We start from the raw sequence: 24,941 nt of genomic DNA on the forward strand, positions 1-24,941 counted from the left end.
TTAAACATTTAAACATTTAAACATTTAAACATTTAAACATTTAAACATTTAAACATTTAAACATTTAAACATTTAAACATTTAAACATTTAAACATTTAAACATTTAAACATTTAAACATTTAAACATTTAAACATTTAAACATTTAAACATTTAAACGTTTAAACATTTAAACGTTTAAACATTTAAAGTTTTAAACATTATTGCGAAATAAATAAAAAAAAATCGTAAAAAGCAATAAATAAGAATCATAAAACGAACGCACCATTATACAGAAACTGTGCAGCCGACGCTCTTGAAACGAACGCACCATGATTGAGCGAGCTGCGAGCTGTCAAACTTTTTCTCTCGCGCGTGTTCATTCATGTTTCGTGTTGGCCGTGTTGGCTGCAGTTTCGAATCGAAATCAATTTTTACTCGCGTGTGCTTATGAAAAATAACCTCCGTCATCAAATCCGCCGGGTGAACGAACCGGAACATCTCCGGGATGGCGGATTTTTCTCACATTTGGGTAAGTTTTTGGAGTTTTATTAATTTTGGAGAGGGCGGAATCCCTGAAGCAACAGCAGGTTGTTGCCATGGCCTGCTTCGAAAAATTGTCAAGCTATTCTTTTGTATTATTTGTGTCTTTTCAGTGGGCGTGTGGAGCTGTTCGGTTACGGGACAAAACCCGCAGTGGAAACGCAGACCCGGCGCATACTGCGGACATTTCCGGCCACCGTCAATAATCCATTCCGAATGGAGGCCTCCAAGATGCCAAGTGCTCGATCTGGAAAAGCTACGAGGAGTTCGAACATCTTCGTGTGAGTATTTGACATTTTATTCTATTGGAAAAGGATAGAGCCACGGGGCGGAATCCCACTCCGCAGTAGGCAATAAAACTGTGACGTAGCAAATGAGCTCAAAGAACTCAGTGGTTTGATAGGTGTCGTTTTCACGACTTAACATTTCTTTTTTGAATTTGAATTTGCTTCCGATTGCGCGAAACGTCAAAACCTGAGTTTTTTCGGATAAGTGTGCATCTGTCCGTGTTCGTGTACGCGCAATTGACCACGTAGTTGCCTGTTCCTTGTCGTTCCCGTGGCCGTGCTCTAGGCTGTGTCCTTGTCCGAACTCCTGACCGTGTTCGTGTCTGTGCTTCTGGCCGTTTTCGTGTCCCTGGCCGTGTAGGTGCCTGTTCCTGGCCATTCCCGTGGCCGTGTCCTTGTCGTGCTCCTAACCGTGTTTGTGTCCATGCGAAACGGAACAACCGGAACAAAATTTTGAGTCCCGGCACTGACACCTGTCAAAAAGTTCATTTGGTTTATTTATGTTGTATTTCGTGAGAGCTAAATTTATTTGATTCTATCTTGTTCGAGTGTCAGAAGTAGAATCGTGAATGAATGCTTGAATGATTGATGGTTGCTTCGATTGCTTGAATGGGTTGCTTCGTTAGTCCAGGGTGTGCAACAATTTACCTTTGAGGTTAAGTTCCGAGCTTTTCTCATTTGTAGCAGTAGACATTTTCCGTGGCTTGCTTGGGCAGGCCGATGTGTTTTCTTTTAGGTTACCTATTTTTAACGTATTGTTTTTTTTCGATTACAGAGTCTACTACTTCCAACGCGGATGCTCGTAGACGTGAAATGCGGACATTCCAGTTTGCCATCATGGTTCCTTTCTTGGTGGCAACGTTAATTCCTGAAGCAGCAGGACATTTGAAGATGAAGAAGTGGACGTAAGTTGTGGGATGCAGGCTGTGTAAATTGATTCTAATTGTGTTTTTTTACATTTGCAGTCTCGACAAAACGGAGCTTTTGGCCGACAGCTTGAAGCGGAATTACGAAAGAAAACGTCGGAGGGAGCCCAACGACAGTTTCAACTCGACCGCGGCGGTGATTAAAGGAAACCCTTCCTGAATGGCGAGATGCTGGACGGACGGCGGTGACGAAAATCCTGACGGGAGTTGTGAGTGATGAGTAATAAGAAAAGCTTGGTTTGTTTCTAATAAATTGTTTCATTTTTGAAGTTCAATTTAAAAAACAGTGTAAATGAAACTAAAATAAAATAAAACATACTGTTAATTTAAGGAAAATACCGTAAAACATACCATAAATAAAATAAAAGTACAATAAAACCTGCTGTAGTTATTATTTATTTCAATGTACGAATATAGTTTAAACAGTACTATTTAGCAGGGAAAATCTTGAAGAACTATACATTTACTGTGAAATCCATTGTAAAGGTTACTGTATTTGTTGTAAATGTATGATGTTTTCTATAGTCAGGCAAGTTTTTGAATGAAAAATGCAACATTAGATTAACAGTAAAATGCGTCGTATTTGGAAAAAAATGTATGGAAAAATTTCGAAATTTTTATGGTACCGGTGCATAACAACCCCCCTTTTTTATGGTAAAGTCCCAAAATACGACGCAAATTATCTTAAAAAACGATGCTGTCTACTGTTAAAACACTGTCAAAATGACAATATATTTTATCGTTTTGTAACGTTAAAATTTACTGTAAGTTCATCAGAAATCTTTATGCGGGAATACCCCTTTTTTATAGTAAATTCCCAAAATAAGATATATTCTATGGTGAAAAAACATAAAGGCTACTGTAGAATCATGGTAAAAATAACCATAGAATTTATCGTGTGATAACCATAAAATCTACTGTTGGTTTATAGTAAATCTTTATGCGGGAAGTAATCGCCCGCATAAAGATTTACTATAAACCAACAGTAGATTTTATGGTTATCACACGATAAATTCTATGGTTATTTTAACCATGATTCTACTGTAGCCTTTATGTTTTTTCACCATAGAATATATCCTATTTCGGGAATTTACTATAAAAAAGGGGTATTGTTAGGCACAGTCACCATAAAATTTCGACTTTTCCCATACAAAAAAACCAAACTATACATTCCTTCTGGCACAAACATTATTAAATTACCATGCATTTAAATCAAACAGGACCTACACCACATTCAAATTCTTCAACCTACTAAATAGTCAGTAAACTATATTCGTACATTGAAATAAACCTCAAATCAAATCTTAACCTCAAATTTAAAATCTCTAACTAAAATTTAAAAATTTTAAAATTCTAAAAATCCTCTAAAATCCTTAAAATTTAAAATCTCAAAATCTCTAAAATCTCTAAAATCTCTAAAATCTCTAAAAATCTTAAAATTCTAAAATTTAAAATTTAAAATTTAAAATTTAAAATTTAAAATTCTAAAATTTAAATTGTATTCTAAAATTTAAAATTTCTGTGACTTAAATTCTAAAATTCTAAAATTCTAAAATTCTAAAATTCTAAAAATTCTAAAATTCTAAAATTCTAAAATTCTAAAAATTCTAAAATTTCTAAATTCTAAAATTTAAAATTTAAAATTTAAAATTCTAAAATCTAAAATTCTAAAATTCTAAAATTCTAAAATTCTAAAATTTAAAATTCTAAATTTAAAATTCTAAAAATTCTAAAAATTCTAAATCTCAAAATTTAAAAATTCTAAAATTCTAAAATTCTAAAATTCTAAAATTTAAAATTCTAAAATTCTAATTTAAAATTCTAAAAATTTAAAATTCTAAAATTCTAAATTTAAAAATTCTAAAATTCTTTAAAATTTAAAATTCTAAAATTCTAAAATTCTAAAATTCTAAAATTTAAAATTTAAAATTCTAAAATTCTAAAATTTAAAATTCTAAAATTCTAAAATTCTAAAATTCTAAATTCTAAAATTTAAAAATTTAAAATTTAAAATTCTAAAATTCTAAAATTTAAAATTCTAAAATTCTAAAATTCTAAAATTTAAAATTTAAAATTCTAAAATTCTAAAATTTAAAATTCTAAAATTCTAAAATTCTAAAATTTAAAATCTAAAATTCTAAAATTCTAAAATTCTAATTCTAATTCTAAGTTCAAATTCTAAAATTTTCAAATTCTAAAATTCTAAAATTTCATCTCAAATTCTCAAATTTAAAAATTTAAAATTCTAAAATTCTAAAATTCTAAAATTCTAAAATTTAAAATTTAAAATTCTAAAATTTAAAATTCTAAAATCTAAAATTCTAAAATTCTAAAATTCTAAAAATTCTAAAATCTCTAAAATTCTAAAATTCTAAAATTCTAAAATTCTAAAATTTAAAATTCTAAAATTCTAAATTTAAAATTCTAAATCTAGTAATTCTAAAATTCTAAAATTCTAAAAATTCTAAAATTCTAAAATTCTAAAATTCTAAAATTTAAAATTCTAAAATCTAAAATTCTAAAATTCTAAAATTCTAAAATTCTAAAATTCTAAAATTCTTATTCTAAAATTCTAAAATTCTAAAATTTAAAATTCTTAAATTTCTAAATTTAAAATTCTAAAATTTAAATTCTAAAATTCTAAATTCTAAAATTCTAAAATTTAAAATTCTAAAATTCTAAAATTCTAAAATTCTAAAATTCTAAAATTCTAAAATTCTAAAATTCTAAAATTCTAAAATTCTAAAATCTCAAAATTCTAAAATTCTAAAATTCTAAAATTCTAAAATTTTAAAATTACAAAAATTACAAAATTACAAAATTCTTTATATCTCAATTTTCTTATTTCCGAATTTCCGAACTTCCTAATATCCTAATTGCCTAATTTCCTAATTTCCTAATTTCCTAATTCCTAGTTTCCTAATTTCCTAATTTCCTTAATTCCTAATTTCCTAATTTCCTAATTTCCTAATTTCCTAATTTCCTAGTTTCCTAATTTCCTAATTTCCTAATTTCCTAATTTCCTAATTTCTAATTTCCTAATTTCCTAATTTCCTAATTTCCTAATTGCCTGATTTCCGAATTTCTGAATTTCCTAGTATCCGAATTTACTAATTTGGAATTTCTTAATTGTTATTTTTTTATGTTTTTAATTTTAATTTCCTAATTTCCTAATTTCTGATTTCCTAATTTCCAAATTTCCTAATTTCCAAATTTCTTATTTCCCTAATTTTCTAATTTCCAAATTTCCTAATTTCCTAATTTGGTAATTTCCTAATTACCTAATTTTCTAATTGCCTAATTTCCTAATTTCCTAATTTCCTAATTACCTAATTGCCTAATTTCCTGATTTCCTAATTTCCTAATTTCCTAATTGCCTAATTTCCTAATTTCCTAATTTCCTTATTTCCTAATTTCCTAATTTCCTAATTTCCTAATTTCCTAATTTCCTAATTTCCTGATTTTCTAATTTCCTTATTTCCTAATTTCCTAATTTCCTAATTTCCTAATTTCCTAATTGCCTAATTTCCGAATTTCTGAATTTTCTGGTATCCGAATTTACTAATTTTGTAATTTCTTAATTGTTATTTTTTTTAATTTCTTAACTTCCTAATTTCCTGATTTCCTAATTTCCAAATTTCCAAATTTCTTATTTCCCTAATTTCCTAATTGCCTAATTTCCTTATTTCCTAATTTCCTAATTTCCTAATTTCCTAATTGCCTAATTTCCTGATTTCCGAATTTCCTAATTTCCTAATTTCCAAATTTCCTTATTTCCGAATTTCCTAATTTCCGAATTGCCTTATTTCCGAATTGCCTAATTTCCAAATTTCCTAATTGCCTAATTTCCATATTTCCAAATTTCCTTATTTCATAATTTCTTTATTTCCTTATTTCCTAATTTTTTAATTTCCAAATTTAAAAAAAAAAAAAAAAATTCTAAAATTCTAAAATTCTAAAATTCTAAAATTCTAAAATTCTAAAATTCTAAAATTCTAAAATTCTAAAATTCTAAAATTCTAAAATTCTAAAATTCTAAAATTCTAAAATTCTAAAATTCTAAAATTCTAAAATTCTAAAATTCTAAAATTCTAAAATTCTAAAATTCTAAAATTTAAAATTTAAAATTCTAAAATTCTAAAATTCTAAAATTCTAAAATTCTAAAATTCTAAAATTCTAAAATTCTAAAATTCTAAAATTTAAAATTCTAAAATTCTAAAATTCTAAAATTTAAAATTCTAAAATTCTAAAATCTAAAATTCTAAAATTCTAAAATTTAAAATTCTAAAATTCTAAAATTTAAAATTCTAAAATTTAAAATTTAAAATTCTAAAATTCTAAAATTCTAAAATTCTAAAATTCTAAAATTTAAAATTTAAAATTTAAAATTCTGAAATTCTAAAATTTAAAATTTCAAATTCTCAAATTCTCAAATTCTCAAATTCTCAATTCTCAAATTCTCAAATTCTCAAATTCTCAAATTCTCAAATTCTAAATTTAAAATTTAAAATTTAAAATTTAAAATTTAAAATTCTAAAATTTAAAATTTAAAATTCTAAAATTCTAAATTCTAAAATTTAAAATTCTAAAATTCTAAAATTTAAAATTCTAAAATTCTAAAATTCTAAAATTCTAAAATTCTAAAATTCTAAAATTTAAAATTTAAAATTCTAAAATTCTAAAATTTAAAATTTAAAATTCTAAAATTCTAAAATTTAAAATTCTAAAATTCTAAAATTTAAAATTTAAAATTCTAAAATTCTAAAATTCTAAAATTCTAAAATTTAAAATTCTAAAATTTAAATCTAAAATTCTAAAATTCTAAAATTCTAAAATTTAAAATTCTAAAATTCTAAAATTCTAAAATTCTAAAATTTAAAATTCTAAAATTCTAAAATTCTAAAATTCTAAAATTTAAAATTCTAAAATTCTAAAATTTAAAATTCTAAAATTCTAAAATTCTAAAATTCTAAAATTCTAAAATTCTAAAATTCTAAAATTCTAAAATTCTAAAATTCTAAAATTCTAAAATTCTAAAATTCTAAAATTCTAAAATTCTAAAATTCTAAAATTCTAAAATTCTAAAATTCTAAAATTACAAAATTACAAAATTCTTTATATCTCAATTTTCTTATTTCCGAATTTCCGAACTTCCTAATATCCTAATTGCCTAATTTCCTAATTTCCTAATTTCCTAATTTCCTAATTTCCTAGTTTCCTAATTTCCTAATTTCCTTAATTCCTAATTTCCTAATTTCCTAATTTCCTAATTTCCTAGTTTCCTAATTTCCTAATTTCCTAATTTCCTAATTTCCTAATTTCCTAATTTCCTAATTTCCTAATTTCCTAATTGCCTGATTTCCGAATTTCTGAATTTCCTAGTATCCGAATTTACTAATTTGGAATTTCTTAATTGTTATTTTTTTTATGTTTTTAATTTTTTAATTTCCTAATTTCCTAATTTCCTGATTTCCTAATTTCCAAATTTCCTAATTTCCAAATTTCTTATTTCCCTAATTTTCTAATTTCCAAATTTCCTAATTTCCTAATTTGGTAATTTCTAATTACCTAATTTTCTAATTGCCTAATTTCCTAATTTCCTAATTTCCTAATTACCTAATTGCCTAATTTCCTGATTTCCTAATTTCCTAATTTCCTAATTGCCTAATTTCCTAATTTCCTAATTTCCTTATTTCCTAATTTCCTAATTTCCTAATTTCCTAATTTCCTAATTTCCTAATTTCCTGATTTTCTAATTTCCTTATTTCCTAATTTCCTAATTTCCTAATTTCCTAATTTCCTAATTGCCTAATTTCCGAATTTCTGAATTTTCTGGTATCCGAATTTACTAATTTTGTAATTTCTTAATTGTTATTTTTTAATTTCTTAATTTCCTAATTTCCTGATTTCCTAATTTCCAAATTTCCAAATTTCTTATTTCCCTAATTTCCTAATTGCCTAATTTCCTAATTTCCTAATTTCCTAATTTCCTAATTTCCTAATTGCCTAATTTCCTGATTTCCGAATTTCCTAATTTCCTAATTTCCAAATTTCCTTATTTCCGAATTTCCTAATTTCCGAATTGCCTTATTTCCGAATTGCCTAATTTCCAAATTTCCTAATTGCCTAATTTCCATATTTCCAAATTTCCTTATTTCATAATTTCTTTATTTCCTTATTTCCTAATTTTTAATTTCCAAATTTTCTTATTCCCTAATTTCCTAATTTCCTAATATCCTAATTGCCTAATTTCCTTCCAAGATTCAGCATTTTGAGATTCGGTCTGATGAGCAGCTCTATATGTTTACATTAAAAACAAAATTATATAAACATTTGTAATTATCAGTGGCATTCAAATTTGCAAATTCTATTATTTTATTTATTCATCAAAACAAATTTAACACAGGCACCGTGTCAATAAACGTCAAACGCTACTTTCTGTTTCTGTTATTTTCAGTTGCGTACCACTCAACACAATTCTTTTCGTGACCTTTTCCTTGACCGTTGTTTGAACGTTCACCGTTGAGCATTAACACACAACTTACCTAACGATTTTCGCCTCCAGACGAAACGACCATCCTGAACAAATCCGGCCGGAAGTGTCCGCAGCAGGCGCCGGGCCTGGTAGAAGAAGTCCCTGTAAAAGAGGAACACACACAGTTTGTTCAGACCACTGTTCTCGCAAACTTGACCTTGACCATTCTCTTTTGAACATAACCAAACTTGTCCGCACCCTCAGCAAACGTCAAATCAAAACAAATTGCTGCCGGATCTTTCTCCGGATCTCTCCCGTAAAAGATCCGGCAACAATTTTGTATGGCTTGAAGTTTGCGGAGGGTACCAAAAAGGTAAACAAATCACTTTGTGCATCAGCCAATAGCTTGGGAAATTTGCCTGAAAATGCCTGCTGCTGTTGCGGGTGCGATTCCGCCCTCTCCAAGTTCAACAAAACTCCAAATACTCACCCAAATATGCGAAAATTCCGCCATCCCAGAGCCGTTCCGATACGGTCACCCGGTGTATTTGTTCCGAACGCCGGATGTTGTTCCTTCACGAGCACACGCGATTCGACTTGAGAATTTTTGATTTCAACTGCGCCACACAAACAGGATCAAACACGCGCGCGGGTGAAAAAAAAATGACAGCCTTGATGACAGCTCGATCAACTATGGTGTGTTCGTTAGGGGAGCGTCGCCCAGATTAGGTGTCATGGTGCGTTCGTTAGGGAGCGTCGTGTTCGTTTTGTGATCCTTAATATTTTTGCCGTTTCTATTATTGAATAAAAATGTTTAAATGTTTAAATGTTTAAATGTTTAAATGTTTAAATGTTTAAATGTTTAAATGTTTAAATGTTTAAATGTTTAAATGTTTAAATGTTTAAATGTTTTAATGTTTAAATGTTTAAATGTTTAAAAGTTTAAATGTTTAAATGTTTAAATGTTTAAATGTTTAAATGTTAAAATGTTTAAATGTTTAAATGTTTAAAAGTTTAAATGTTTAAATGTTTAAATGTTTAAATGTTTAAATGTTTAAATGTTTAAATGTTTAAATGTTTAAATGTTTAAATGTTTAAATGTTTAAATGTTTAAATGTTTAAATGTTTAAATGTTTAAATGTTTAAATGTTTAAATGTTTAAATGTTTAAATGTTTAAATGTTTAAATGTTTAAATGTTTAAATGTTTAAATGTTTAAATGTTTAAATGTTTAAATGTTTAAATGTTTAAATGTTTAAATGTTTAAATGTTTAAATGTTTTAATGTTTAAATGTTTAAATGTTTAAATGTTTAAATGTTTAAATGTTTAAATGTTTAAATGTTTAAATGTTTAAATGTTTAAATGTTTAAATGTTTAAATGTTTAAATGTTTAAATGTTTAAATGTTTAAATGTTTAAATGTTTAAATGTTTAAATGTTTAAATGTTTAAATGTTTAAATGTTTAAATGTTTAAATGTTTAAATGTTTAAATGTTTAAATGTTTAAATGTTTAAATGTTTAAATGTTTAAATGTTTAAATGTTTAAATGTTTAAATGTTTAAATGTTTAAATGTTTAAATGTTTAAATGTTTAAATGTTTAAATGTTTAAATGTTTAAATGTTTAAATGTTTAAATGTTTAAATGTTTAAATGTTTAAATGTTTAAATGTTTAAATATTTAAATGTTTAAATGTTTAAATGTTTAAATTTTTAAATGTTTAAATGTTTAAATGTTTAAATGTTTAAATGTTTAAATGTTTAAATGTTTAAATGTTTAAATGTTTAAATGTTTAAATGTTTAAATGTTTAAATGTTTAAATGTTTAAATGTTTAAACAGTTCAGTAAAATGGCCATTCGGGTAAATGACATTCGGGGATATGGAATTTGCGGGAGAATGATTTTCGGGGTACACTCAAACCCCGATGGTTTGACACTAACTGTTGTCAAACAAACGGGGTCACTTTTTAGTTTGACACCCCTTTTACACGGATCTCACACACACTACCAAACGCTCGTTTTGATAGTGTTCGTGAGCGCCGTGTAAAATTGACAGTTCGTCACTTTTTAGTTTGACTTTGACCAACCAACGGGGTACAAACTAAAAAAGTGTCAAACGAAAAAGTGACCAACCACCGGGGGTTGAGTGTAGTGGAATTTTCGGGGAAATGATTAATCGGGGATATGGGATTAGTGAAAGCGGGATTTGGGGATTTGGGATAAAGCCTTAATGTTTTAATATTTTAATATTTTAATATTTTAATATTTTAATATTTTAATATTTTAATATTTTAATATTTAATATTTTAATATTTTAATATTTTAATATTTTAATATTTTAATATTTTAATATTTTAATATTTTAATATTTTAATATTTTAATATTTCAATATTTTAATATTTTAATATTTAATATTTTAATATTTTAATATTTTAATATTTTAATATTTGAATATTTTAATATTTTAATATTTTAATATTTTAATATTTTAATATTTTAATATTTTAATATTTTAATATTTTAATATTTTAATATTTTAATATTTTAATATTTTAATATTTTAATATTTTAATATTTTAATATTTTAATATTTTAATATTTTAATATTTTAATATTTTAATATTTTAATATTTTAATATTTTAATATTTTAATATTTTAATATTTTAATATTTTAATATTTTAATATTTTAATATTTTAATATTTTAATATTTTAATATTTTAATATTTTAATATTTTAATATTTTAATATTTTAATATTTTAATATTTTAATATTTTAATATTTTAATATTTTAATATTTTAATATTTTAATATTTTAATATTTTAATATTTTAATATTTTAATATTTTAATATTTTAATATTTTAATATTTTAATATTTTAATATTTTAATATTTTAATATTTTAATATTTTAATATTTTAATATTTTAATATTTTAATATTTTAATATTTTAATATTTTAATATTTTAATATTTTAATATTTTAATATTTTAATATTTTAATATTTTAATATTTTAATATTTTAATATTTTAATATTTTAATATTTTAATATTTTAATATTTTAATATTTTAATATTTTAATATTTTAATATTTTAATATTTTAATATTTTAATATTTTAATATTTTAATATTTTAATATTTTAATATTTTAATATTTTAATATTTTAATATTTTAATATTTTAATATTGTAATATTTTAATATTGTAATATTTTAATATTTTAATACTTTAATATTTTAATACTTTAATATTTTAATATTTTAATATTTTAATATTTTAATCTTTTAATATTTTAATATTTTAATATTTTAATATTTTAATATTTTAATATTTTATTATTTTAATATTTTAATATTTTAATATTTTAATATTTTAATATTTTAATATTTTAATATTTTAATATTTTAATATTTTAATATTTTAATATTTTAATATTTTAATATTTTAATATTTTAATATTTTAATATTTTAATATTTTAATATTTTAATATTTTAATATTTTAATATTTTAATATTTTAATATTTTAATATTTTAATATTTTAATATTTTAATATTTTAATATTTTAATATTTTAATATTTTAATATTTTAATATTTTAATATTTTAATATTTTAATATTTTAATATTTTAATATTTTAATATTTTAATATTTTAATATTTTAATATTTTAATATTTTAATATTTTAATATTTTAATATTTTAATATTTTAATATTTTAATATTTTAATATTTTAATCCCTGGGCTTTGTCATAATGAGTGTCATAGGTTTGATGCTTGTTTGGCAAAGAGTATGATTTGATTCGATGTGGAATTAAAATCGAAGTGTTCAGTATATTGCTGAAGCTTCCATTTTTACACATGGACACCACTTCATGCTGCGAGAACCCACTTTGGCGTAGTCTCAGGGCTTAATCGATGGCCGGTAAGCTGTCATCGAGACAAGGAGGTTCTCTGATAGTGGAAATATCACATTTGTACAATGAACCGCTACATATGTGATTTTTCCCTATCTTAATGTGGGTGTCAGGTTAGGATGCGGGTTTAAAAAAATAGTGTTGGTAGAATTTTGGATTTTAACTACAAATATCAACTTTTTATACTTTGCCTTTAGTTATTTAGGGACAAAATTAGTAACAGTGAATTTAGTAATTCTATCAGAATCGGTGATATTCATTCAAGTAGCATAAAAACCATTCTGATTTGTCAAAATTTCCATAGAGTCTCGATCAATCAATAGTGAAATGATATCGGGCTAAATTCGTTGATCTGTTGAACTAACGGTTGTTGGATTATGATTGTATCGACCATTGTTGCGAATCGAGGATCTACTGGAATTCTGACGAACAAATGGTCGTCTCTTTTTCAATTCACGACTTGTAAAATATCAACTGTTTTTTTTTGTTTTTTAAAAGAAGCCAGACAGGTTTTAAAAGAAACGTTTTTTTTGGTTAATAATTAAAATGTCGGGGATTTGAGATAAGAGTAGCTTTCGGATAGGTTGCCTTAAATCTTGTATTCAATTCAAGTTAGGTAGTTATCCGCAAATGAATATTTGGACTTATATGAATAATTGAACATTTTGGACTTATGAATAACACACAACTGTGCATTTATTCTAGAGTCAGATCCATACAGCGTCAGTGTTTATTTGGTCGAAGTGTACTAATTCATTGGCAGATCTGGTTCTAGTTGTAATGTACGACAAGACTACTGACGGACGTGACAGGACGAGGGCCCAGTTTAGAGGTTTCGACATCAACGATGTGCGGCTGGATCACCCTCCCAAAAAAAAAAAAAAAAAATATTTTAATATTTTAATATTTTAATATTTTAATATTTTAATATTTTAATATTTTAATATTTTAATATTTTAATATTTTAATATTTTAATATTTTAATATTTTGATATTTTAATATTTTAATATTTCAATATTTTAATATTTTAATATTTTAATATTTTAATATTTTAATATTTTAATATTTTAATATTTTAATATTTTAATATTTTAATATTTTAATATTTTAATATTTTAATATTTTAATATTTTAATATTTTAATATTTTAATATTTTAATATTTTAATATTTTAATATTTTAATATTTTAATATTTTAATATTTTAATATTTTAATATTTTAATATTTTAATATTTTAATATTTTAATATTTTAGTATTTTAATATTTTTATATTTTCAATACTTTTATTACATGATTCGCATTATTTAAAAAATCGTTCAAAAAAGTTCACACTATGCAACTATAACATTACAATGAAACTTACTGTAACAAAAATTGGAAAAAATGCGTTATGAGATTTCCAATAACAAAACCATAATATTTGCTGTATTCATGAAAGGTACAGTACTTTTATTGTTTCAATTTATAACATTTCCAATAACAAAACCATGAAATTTGCTGTAACCATGAAATCTACGATAACTTTATCGTCATTCCAATGAAGTTAAAAAAAATCAACCATAAACTTACCATAAATATTATAATATTTATTGTAACTTCATGGTTTTGACAATACAAATCATCATATAATTTTATTCGGGCGTAATGTAAAATTCGACGTAATCTCCCGCATAAAGTTTTACTATAAATCAACAGTAGATTTTATGGTTATCACACGATAAATTCTATGGTTATTTCTACCATGATTCTACAGTAGCCTTTATGTTTTTTCACCATAGAATATATCTTATTTTGGGAATTTACTATAAAAAAGGGGTATTGTTAGGCACAGTCACCATAAAAATTTCGACTTTTCCCCATACAAAAAAAAACCAAAAACTATACATTCTACCGTATTTTCATTGATGCCTTTTCCGTCAAAAAAATTACCCTGACCATAGAAAACATCATACATTTCTAATAAAAACAGTAACCATTACAATGGATTGCACAGTAAAATTATAGTTCTTCGTGGTTTTTTCCCCACTAAATATTACTGTAAAAACCATAATCGGACAATGGAATAAATAAGCATTACAATAAATTGCATAGTAAAATAATAGTTCTTTATGGTTTGTTCCCCACTAAATGCTACTGGGCAAAACTATATTCGGACGATGAAATAAATAATAACTACAGTTCGTTTTAATGTATTTTTATGGTTATTTTAGTATTTTAAATAATCAAATATTTATGCAGATTGATTTCTTCTTTTGATTGTTTTCACAAAAACGATGAGCTCTTCTTGACGTTTTCTTTCGCGATTTAATTTCAAGCTCTCGATCAGCTGAAGCCGGTCCGGATCTTGGTTCTCTCCGAGCGAATGGTGCGTCCGTACTAACCAACGGTCCCTTCTCCGGTTTCCGGATTGATCTACTGGTTTGTTTGATGCTAAAAGTTTAAAAAAAAAACTTAATTAAACACAAATTAAACTTTTTCTCTTAACACATAACTTACCTACGATTTTTGCCTCAAAAAGTCCGCCTAGCAGCCTCAACGTGCTGCTTCCGGAAGATTTAATACATGTCGCAGGTGGAACTTTAATCATGCTTCAGGTTCTCGACAGTCACGAGGCCAGATTCGGTACTAGTAAAAAGAAATTGATTAAAATGGGATTGAATTCTGCCTTTTATTTCATTAATAAATATTTATCAATCTGCCAAATGTTAACATTAAGTGCATGCACAAAAATATTCGTATTCATTTGTCCGACTAAACTCGCAAACGTCAAAAAACTCGGAAAAAGATCCAGCAGCAATTTTTGATAATTTGACGTTTGCTGATTTTGGTTATGTTGATTCTTGCAAAGGCAATAGGTATATAGAGTTATCTACGTGCGCATGTATTGCGTGTACGTACACGAAAAAAAGTGAGGTTAAATTTTGTACCGGCCAGCAAAACAAATGGTGTGCTAGTGTGTGTGAGATCGGGCTTAGATAGCACCCGCAGAATTGCAAAATTTGTGCAGCTTCTGCAGAATTCTGCAGCCAGCAAAAGTCACTTTTTGCAGCGCATTCTCGTACTTTTCTGCAACTATCTCGTTTGCAGCAGTTCTGCAAGAGAGCAAGAGAACGCGACATTTACATAAGATGCTAACCAGCAGAAGAAAGAAGAAACTACCTGTAGAAAAGTAGTGGAACAATTTTGCTTCAACTTCTGCCTCTCTCTTTGCAAAAGTTTTGCCTGAGAGAGAAGTAGCTTTTGGTTGCAGAATTCTACGGTACGAGAATAGACCTAATACTTGTCACTTATGATGCTGATATACACTTAATGTTAATATTTAGCGCATTGGTCTTTTTCATGGAAAACGCTAGAAAATTAAAACCTTATGAAACTCACTTTACGAGAACGAGAAGACTTTTGCAGGGATGGCCTCCCCGCCACTCGATCCCAGCACGTCCACGCTTTTCAATGGTCCTTGAAGAAAACGAGCTGCGTTTCGTGTTGGTGATCACCATCCGGAACGAACCCTCGACGGCAACAGGCGCTGAGCCTGGTTATCCTTGTTCTGTAGAAGAAAACAACAACAAAATAATGAGCGGCTGAAGCAGGCCATGGAAAATTACTGTTGCTACTGTGCGGTAGGATCCCGCCCTCCATTTCACCAACTTCCAAATACTCACCAACATTCGATCCGATTCGGTTAGGATTTGTCCATCCAACACCCAGAACTCGTTCACCTTCTTGAGACAGCGCCGGATGTGACAAAAACACGGACACACGCGATTTGATGCGGAAAATTCCGATACCGAACTGCAGCCAACAGGAAGCATGATTGAACACGCGCAAGAGGAAAAGTTTGACAGCTCGGTCAATCATGCACGCAAAACGGAAATTAGGTATAAATGACTATAATAAAATTACTAAGGGAGCGTTCTTTTATTCCGTAACGCAGTTCGGGCCGGGGGTTGTCAGCGTCTGTTTTGAAAATTGGGGAAGGGGGTGGGGGTCTTGGTGATAAAAATAATGTTACGTAACGCAAAATTACAGGGTGGTCAAAAATCCCAAATTTTGTGTTACGTAATATAAATCCTCACCCTAATCGCGTTTTTGTACGGGAATTCCTAAATTTTACGTATTATTGAAGAACCAAAATACCTAAATTTTAGGTATTTTCTGGAAAAGTGAGGGATCTAAAATTACTTAAATTAAGGAATAATCCAAGATGGTGGACCACGACTATTCCTAATTTCTAGGTAAAAATGCCTAAATTACTGATATTAAGCTATAATCCAAGATGGCGGACCATAAGTATTTATTACTAAATTCAAGACATACAAACCTTAAATTCAGGGAATTTTCTGTGAAAGTGAGGGATTCAAAATTACTAATATTTAGACATAATCCAAGATGGCGGACCACGATTATTCCTAATTTCTAGGCATAAATACCTAAATTTGAGGTATTTTCTAGAAAAGTGAAGGATCAAAAATTACTTTCATTAGGAATAATCAATGATCAAATCAAGTATTATCCTAGAGATATACAGGCAGAAGAAAATAATGGTTTAAATGATATTATTATTTTTATTCACATAAACCACAACTATTTTATAAATGTTCTGACCTAAAAATAAATATTGAATGAGTTGAATATTTTAACATTATAAAATTATATAATATTTTAATATTTTTAACATTGTATTTCATTTTTTTTATTTTTTAAATTTTGTATTCCACTTTTTTTTTAAATATTTTAATATTGTAATATTGTAATATTGTAATATTGTAATATTGTAATATTGTAATATTGTAATATTGTAATATTGTAATATTGTAATATTGTAATATTGTAATATTTTAATATTTTAATATTTTAATATTTTAATATTTTAATATTTCAATATTTTTATATTTTGATATTTTAATATTTTAATATTTTAATATTTTAATATTTTAATATTTTAATATTTTTATATTTTTATATTTTCAATACTTTTATTACATGATTCGCATTATTTAAAAAAATCGTTCAAAAAAGTTCACACTATGCAACTATAACATTACAATGAAACTTACTGTAACAAAAAATTAAAAAAATGCATTATGAGATTTCCAATAACAAAACCATAATATTTGCTGTATTCATGAAATGTACAGTAGTTTTATTGTTTCAATTTATAACATTTCCAATAACAAAACCATGAAATTTGCTGTAACCATGAAATCTACGATAGCTTTATCGTCATTCCAATGAAGTTAAAAAAAAATCAACCATAAACTTACCATAAATATTATAATATTTATTGTAACTTCATGGTTTTGACAATGCAAATCATCATATAATTTTATTCGGGTACTCGGATAAACGAAAACTATATCGATTGTGGTGAGGAACTTAAAAAACACCTTATGAGTTATGGTCACCATTTGTAATAATGTTATTTGGCGGACCATGATGACTATTTGTCAAATGGTCACCATAAGTAATAGAGTTATTTTAATGTTTGTAATGGTAAACAATTTTCTTGATGACTTTAAAAAACTATTTGCAGATGTTTTATCAAATGGTTACCCTAAATCATAAGGTAATTTTAATGTTCAAATGGTTCATATTGATTCACGATTACCATATAGAAACATTAAATCACGGTCTGTGATTGAATACCCATTTGAAAAATAGTTAGAATTTGCAAAAAGCGTTTACCAAATTTGACTAAGTTTTGTTTTCAAATACCCTGACTGAAAAGTCCGTCGGACGTCCGTCGTTTGTCGTCCGTGCAATTGTACGACGTCGCACGACAATGTCGCGCGACTTTCGCACGAATTTCAGACGTTTTTGCACCAAAATGTTGTATTTGTCGTACGATCGATAATCGAAATTGTTCGACATTGTCGTACGACATTCGACCGACGTCGCGCGGTTTTGTTATTTAGGATGTCGTGCGTTTGTCGTGTGCTGTCATTTCGGTATTTTGAGGTTATTTTCAAAATAAAATTCACTTTGTTTATGTTTTTGATTATGTTTATTCATTTGTATTAGTTTGGACTGGCCTGGCACTTTGTTTTTGAAATATTTACTATCACTGCAGCCATAATTTTCTTAATTTCGCTTAATGATGGGATTGGCCGTTGCACAAGAAGGGAATACAAACCGACTCCTTTTGGTCCGACGATGGCCAACCACTTTTGGAAAGGTTCTGCTTGTCTACCCTTCCAATGTTCGAGTGCTGCCCCGTGGGAAGTTTGTCCACCTCGATCGCCTTCACCCGGAGGATGTTCTCGGCCGGAAGTATCTCTAGGAAGAAGACTGAGTTTTGATAATGGCGCTTTTGAGATTCCGCTAGAAGTCCAACAACACCAACGCATTTTCATTGTCCTTTTCCTCTTGCTAGTCCACGTCGAGCAAAAGCACTCTGGAAACTGTTTGTACAGAACTGGAATGAATAAAATAATTTAAAAAAAATGCAGGATTCAAGAATTTAAAAATTTTAAGACATGACGTGTTTTATAAATATTTTGCATTTCAAAATTTTGAGAAAGAAAGATTCATGTTTTGAAATTTAAAAAGCTGACTTTCATCAGAATTGTTGGGTTTAAAAAAAATGAAACATGTTATGTTTGATTTTATTGTGGGTAGCAGTGAGGTTCTGATGTATCCAATGACAAAAATAAAATATTTTCGAAATGCCGTTGCAAATATTTTTCAAAGTTAATATCAAAGTTATAAATAATATTTATAAAAAAACCTTAAATATTTGAAATCACAAAATTGTAAAACAAAAAAATAGATAAATTTAAAAACTTATTATCTAGTTTATTATTGTATTTTTTTAGAATTACAAACCTCAAGATATTAGGAATCAGACATTTTAAAATTATTAAAATATTAATACGAAGAATTTTAAAAGTATTAAGACTTTCAAGCATTTTTAAACTTCTAAATTATTTGGAATATAAAAACTTGAAGAATTAAAATACAATTTTTCAGAATATCAGAATGTAGAATTTTCGAATACTAGATTTTAAGATTTCTGTAAAGCCGAAAATTTCACAATTTTAGAATCTATGAATGTAGGAATTTAAGAATTGTATTATGTTAGTAGTTTATGTTTATGTTAGTAATTTAGAGTTTTAGCATTTTTTAATGCCAGAATAAATGTTATATTGAGAATTTTATTAGAACTGGGATCTTTAATTTTTTTCAAATTCTTAAGATTATTAATAACCTCGAATTTTCTCATTTCAAGATTTAATGGTTTTTTAAACTATGCAATTTGAAAAATTTGCAAGAAGCAAGGAATTGTGGAAATTTAAAAATTTAAGAATGTTGGAATTTTTTAACTTAATTTTTTTATTTTTTTTTTATTAAAAATAAAAATTTATGGAATTTTAGATTGATAGTATTAGGAATTTTAGAATCCTCGATTTTTTTAATTTAGGATTTCAGAAGTTAAAAATTTTGGAATTTTAAGAATTTTTAGTTTTTTATTTCAGAACGAAAGAGTTATATTTTTTTTATTTTTGGATTTTAAAATTTTAAATATATCATTTAACCTCCAAATTTTAAAGAAACTAAATCTTTTTAGAATTTTTGAAATTAGGATTTCAGAAGTTAAGAATTTTGAAATTTTAAGAATTATTAAATGAAAAAATCTTAAATTCAAAATTGTGCAATTTCAAATTTGAATATTTTTCTTCGTCGAATTATTGGTTTTATGTTTATGTTTAGTTTTGCGTCATACAAACGCACTCCCAACAAACCTCATCCAAAACACTACTCACCGGTTTTTATTCACGCGGAACAGTGATTGACTCCCGAGCTTGAATGTTCCGTCTCCCTCCTTCTGTTTCCGACACATGCAACACTCGGACACTCCTTCTCCTTTGGAAATGCAACTTCCGCGGAAAGCAAAACACCAATCCGCTTTCTCAATCGCAGACCGATTCCTTCCGATACCGTCCTCCGGCATAGTCCATGGACATGGCCCACCGAATTAACGATATGTCCCTTCACCGCCACGAAAACCGAAATCTGGAAATCCAGAACATAAGACTATGATTTGGCCGTTCGCCACTCCAGCCGAAACTTTCCGGAAAAGTAACACAACTTACCAAAATCCTCCAGTAGCCCAACAGCAACGACAACTAGTTCAATTCGGTTGAAATCAAGTCCAAACAAGATCAACTGAAGAGAACTGTCAAACTGTTTGCGTCGACGAAAATCGTGACGTCGAAATTAAGGAAAATCGATGGAAAAAACAATGTCGCGCATGTCGAGTGTTTGTCGTGCGTTTGTCGTCTTTTCGACCAATCGATATCGAAACGGTAAAATCAAAACCGTGCGACAACTCGTACGACGTGCGACATTTTTCAAACAGGGTAAAAGAATCAAACTTTTTTGTCTGTAGCTTCATAAGGGGTTGGGTTTGTGCTGGAGTCGGATTTGGGCAACTTCCGGAACAAGATTTTGTCTGACTAAGTTGCCGAAAAGTGTACGATCTACTCAACGATGGTGGGGCTGATAAAAGCGAAGAATTACAATTTTGGCGGAGAGTTTGTGAACCATATGGTAAAGGCATTCGGTGAAGTGTTCGTCGTGCAGCTGCACCAGTAGTACCAAGTTATGTGGACATCATTTGGCTTACTTGGCCCTGGATTTCACCCACATTAGAGCTGCCAAAGAAAGCCAATCCGAAGTTTACCAATTTTAATTGACAGAATCTAAACCAACAAAAAGAGAAAACAAACGGAGGAGCTCAAGAACAAAAAGGCTAGAAATGTCGGTTCCTTTTGATGCCATACAATTCCTTTGAGTTTCGTTGACGATTCAATTTTAAGCAACAATTTTTTTTTTGTGATAATTGTTACTTTATTTTAATTGTATGAGCGAATCATTTTTCAACAGATAATTTTGGATTTACGGCATATTTGCGAGAGCAGGTAACGAGCGTAGCGAGAGAAGAGAAACGAAAGAGCGCACCAGGCAGAGTATTATTACTCTGCTTTTCGCGCTCTCTCGTTTCTCTTTTCTCGCTATGCTCGTTACCTGCACTCGTTGCAGGCTGGCACAGGCAAAAACAGTCTGAGGTTTGTAAGGCTGGTTGTTGTCTACATTTTGTGCGCAGGTATAATTTTCAAACAAATCATTTGATTTACCAGATACTTTGTTTACATTTTTCTTGTTGATCATTGCAGCGCCGTTGAGAACTTGAAACAACGGAACAGCTGGTGCTGAAGGATTCGGCAGCAGCCGACCGATAAAACAAAATCGAAGCGAACGCAGGTTTGGACGACTTTGGCAGTATGATCAACCAAACAGAATCGGCAATCAACTAGAATTAAAGCCAAAAAAGTTTTAATATTATTATTGTGAACCATCCGTCAAAAAGTGAACAATTCTGTAAAAAATGGTAGGTAAAAAATGCTAGAAAAACTATTAAAAACCATTTGAAAACTATTACTCAAATAGTGGAACTGGGAGAAAATCCCGGATAAACGAAAACTATATCGATTGTGGTGAGGAACTTAAAATAACCTTATGAAATATAGTCACCATTTGTAATAATGTTATTTGGCGGACCTCGATGACTATTTGTCAAATGATTACCATATGTGATAGAGTTATTTTAAGGTTCATAATGGTCAACCATTTTTACGATAACTTTGAACTATTTGCGGATGTTTTCTCAAATGGTTACCCTAAATCATAAGGTTATTTTAAAGTTCAAATGGTTCAACTGGCGAACCTTCATGACTATTTATCAAATGGTTACCATTAGTAATAGAATTATTTTAATGTTTGTAATGGTCAACAATTTTCTTGATGACTTTAAAAAACTATTTGAGGATGTTTACTCAAATGGTTACCCTAAATCATAAGGTAATTTTGAAGTTCAAATGGTTCATATTGATTCACGAGTACCATATAGAAACATGAAATAACCATTTGGAAAATGGTTACAATTTGCAAAAGTGTTTACCGAATTTAAATAAGTTTTGTATTCAACGAGGGGAATGTCACTCCGCGATAACACACTAAAACGCACAAAAACTGGCTCGAAAAGCATCAACGCTACTCATCGTGCCGAGTTTTCACATAACGCCACCTTAAAGCAAGTTATCGCAAGTTAACGCGCGTTAAAGCGAGTTAAAGCGACCAGTTTCTGCTCGACTTTTGAACCAGGGAAATTTATCTTGCAACCTTGCCGTCGAGCAGTTTTTGGTCATGTTTGGCAACTCGGTATTTGTTTTTGTTTTTTCAAGCAGTTTTGACAGATAGAAACATTCAAAGCAAAACTTTGCTTTTTTTTGTCAACGGCCAGAAAAATTGCTCCGCAGGAGAAAAGTTTCCGGGTAATTTTGTTGTTTAGCAGTGATTTTAATTGTGATTTTTATTGTTGTTTGTGATTGTGATCTTTCCCCAGCAAATCACCGAAACGTTTGCCGAGGAGGAGAAGGGGGAAATAGCCCGGCTATCCTCGTTTGCGGGGGCAATCGCGATCGGCGACCTGGTCAAGAGCACACTCGGCCCGAAGGGAATGGACATTATTCTGGTGGCGCACGGCCGCAGCGCCGGATAGGTTGAGGTCACCATCGACGGGGCGACGATTCTGAAGGCGGTCGGCGTAAAAAATCCGGCGGCGAAGATCCTCGAGGACATGAGTCGCTTCTTTGACAACGAGGTTGGTGATAGAACGACTTCCGCGACGGTGCTGGCGTCGGAGTTGCTGCGCGAGCCGGAAAAGCTGAACGAGCAAATGTTGCACCCGCAGACGATTATCGCCGGGTGGAGAGCGTCCACGCAGGCGGCACGTTCGGTGCTGATTGCCGTAGCTCAGGACAATTCGAAGGATGCGGAAAAGTTCATGGAAGAATTTGATGAACATTGCCTGAACGACGCTCAGCTCGTAGATTCGGTCCCAGCAAAAGTAGTACTTGGCCAAGCTGGTCGTCGATGCCGTGATGCGGTTGAAGTGATCCGGGGAATTGACCGCGATTCAGCGCATAAAAAAGACCGGTGGTTGCTTTAAGAAGTCGTTTCTGAACGAGGGTTTCCTGTTGGACAAGCGCGGTGTGCAGTGCACCAGTCGAAACGCATCGAGAACGCAAAGATCTTGATCGCCAACACGCCAATGGACACGGTCAAGTTCAAGGTTATTGCATAGAGCATCAAGATGGATTTGATAGCTAAGATTGCCGAGCTGGAGGTCACCGAGTAGGACAAAATTAAGGACAAGGTGACAACCCGGACCATCCCGGTTCGTCTCGGTCGTTGCAATCAGATCTGGCAGGTCATGATCGGCGAGGACACGCTGCTGCGCGTCGAGAGTTCCCTTAGGAGGATCTGTACCGTCGTAATCCGAGGGACAACCCAGCAGATCACCGACGAAGCGGATCGTTCGCTGCACGACGCCCTTTGCATGGTGGCCGCTACCGTCAAAGAGGTCCGTATCGTGTACGGCGGAGGTTGCCCCAAAACGCTGATGGCCTGTGCCGTGTTCAAACTGGCCGCGGAAACGACTGGTAAGAAATCGATGGCCATTGGAAGCGTTCGGTAGCGCTCTGCTCCAGCTGCGGATGACGATCGCCGACAACGAAGGGTATGAATCCGTTTGTAACGCTTAGCTAAACGAAGAGTACCTGATGCGGCTAACGATCAGCGACGACGATGAGCGCAGCATAATTGGAGGACGCAGACGGACCCCGAAAGCATTGAAACACTGGATGAGGAAGAAGTGAACGTGGATTTGGAATGCCTTCCGGAAGACGATCGGCACAAGCTGGAGGCGCAATATATTTATTTTTATTTAATACATAACTTTCATCGCTAAATAAATATATGAAAATATATAGAATATATTTAAAAATTCAAATATGATTAAATGATTTCACAATTTTCTCTCCTCGCACATTCCATCCGGAAGCTGCTAACTCGCTGAAGCCGGATCAGCAAGTGTTCAGCCAGGTTTGAGATGGCGTTAGATGCTGTTGTTTTGAAGGGTATCGTTCAACCTTGTAGGAGGGTTGATTGTGTTTTGCAGGATCGTCCTGGTACACTTTTCGCTTCTTGAACTTGTTGACAGGTGCCTATCGATGAATGCATCCGCGTATGGTCCATCATAACGTTGTACGTGGAACACATCAAATCCCTCGCTGTCCGGATCAAAGTGAAGCGTCCCTTCTGGATGTTGCCTGACCCGCGTTTCACACGACACGTACGACGAAACCTTCCTCAGTGTGCTCTCCACCTTCTTCACGCTCCGCCACGAACGAAACTTTCTTTTTGACCTTCCCTGACGCCTTCGCTTCTACCTTCCTCCATAAACTCTTCAAGTGCTCCTGCGCCTTCCACTGGAATGGAATGATGGAACCTTTTCGGGTGTGGTCCATCACGACGTTGCACCGGGTGCAAACCAACTTCCCCGAAAACGCATCCAGGTGGTTGCGTGTCTCCTTCGGCTATTGGCGCTCTAGGTCCTTGCAGGTCGTATTAACGGCGGCTTTGGCGAATTTGTTCAGGTACTTAACCTTTAGATGGAAGGTGGAAGATGATGAAAAAGAAGGTTCTACCTCATTTTCGTGGTCGTCGCAGTTCTCCGGTGACGGGAACCGGTCTAAAATTCCGATGGCAGACGATCGGTTCCAGCAAAACAAACTGCTCGATTGATTTGACAACGAGAACTGTCATATGCGTTTGACAGTTCTCGCTGTCAAAAAAATCGAGCAGTCTGATGCGTGAAAGCAACAAAAGGTAAGCCAAAAAGCAAGTTATCGCGGTTAACGCGAGTTAAAGCAACATAAAGCAGAAAAGCAAAAGATAGTGCTTCG

General features: G+C 29.8%; 3 long non-coding RNA genes and 1 pseudogene across 3 annotated transcripts; 2 read left to right on the forward strand and 2 right to left on the reverse strand.

The window, feature by feature from the left end:
* Positions 1-342: 342 nt before the first annotated feature.
* On the forward strand, positions 343-2,018 carry LOC119767110. The gene is made up of 4 exons (XR_005277330.1): positions 343-510; positions 635-802; positions 1,584-1,713; positions 1,774-2,018. It is a non-coding gene; the product is annotated as an uncharacterized LOC119767110 (long non-coding RNA).
* Positions 2,019-7,928: 5,910 nt separating this feature from the next.
* On the reverse strand, positions 7,929-8,880 carry LOC119767108. Its single transcript, XR_005277328.1, has 2 exons — positions 8,701-8,880; positions 7,929-8,372 (listed from the first exon to the last, which is right to left on the reverse strand). It is a non-coding gene; the product is annotated as an uncharacterized LOC119767108 (long non-coding RNA).
* Positions 8,881-13,807: 4,927 nt separating this feature from the next.
* LOC119767111 lies at positions 13,808-15,931 on the reverse strand. Its single transcript, XR_005277331.1, has 4 exons — positions 15,795-15,931; positions 15,511-15,679; positions 14,629-14,757; positions 13,808-14,562 (listed from the first exon to the last, which is right to left on the reverse strand). It is a non-coding gene; the product is annotated as an uncharacterized LOC119767111 (long non-coding RNA).
* Positions 15,932-22,507: 6,576 nt separating this feature from the next.
* On the forward strand, positions 22,508-24,105 carry LOC119767103 (annotated as a pseudogene).
* The last annotated feature ends 836 nt before the right edge of the window (positions 24,106-24,941 follow it).

The sequence above is a fragment of the Culex quinquefasciatus genome, chromosome 2 (assembly GCF_015732765.1).
Source record: "Culex quinquefasciatus strain JHB chromosome 2, VPISU_Cqui_1.0_pri_paternal, whole genome shotgun sequence".
Classification (NCBI taxonomy): Eukaryota; Metazoa; Arthropoda; class Insecta; order Diptera; family Culicidae; genus Culex; species Culex quinquefasciatus.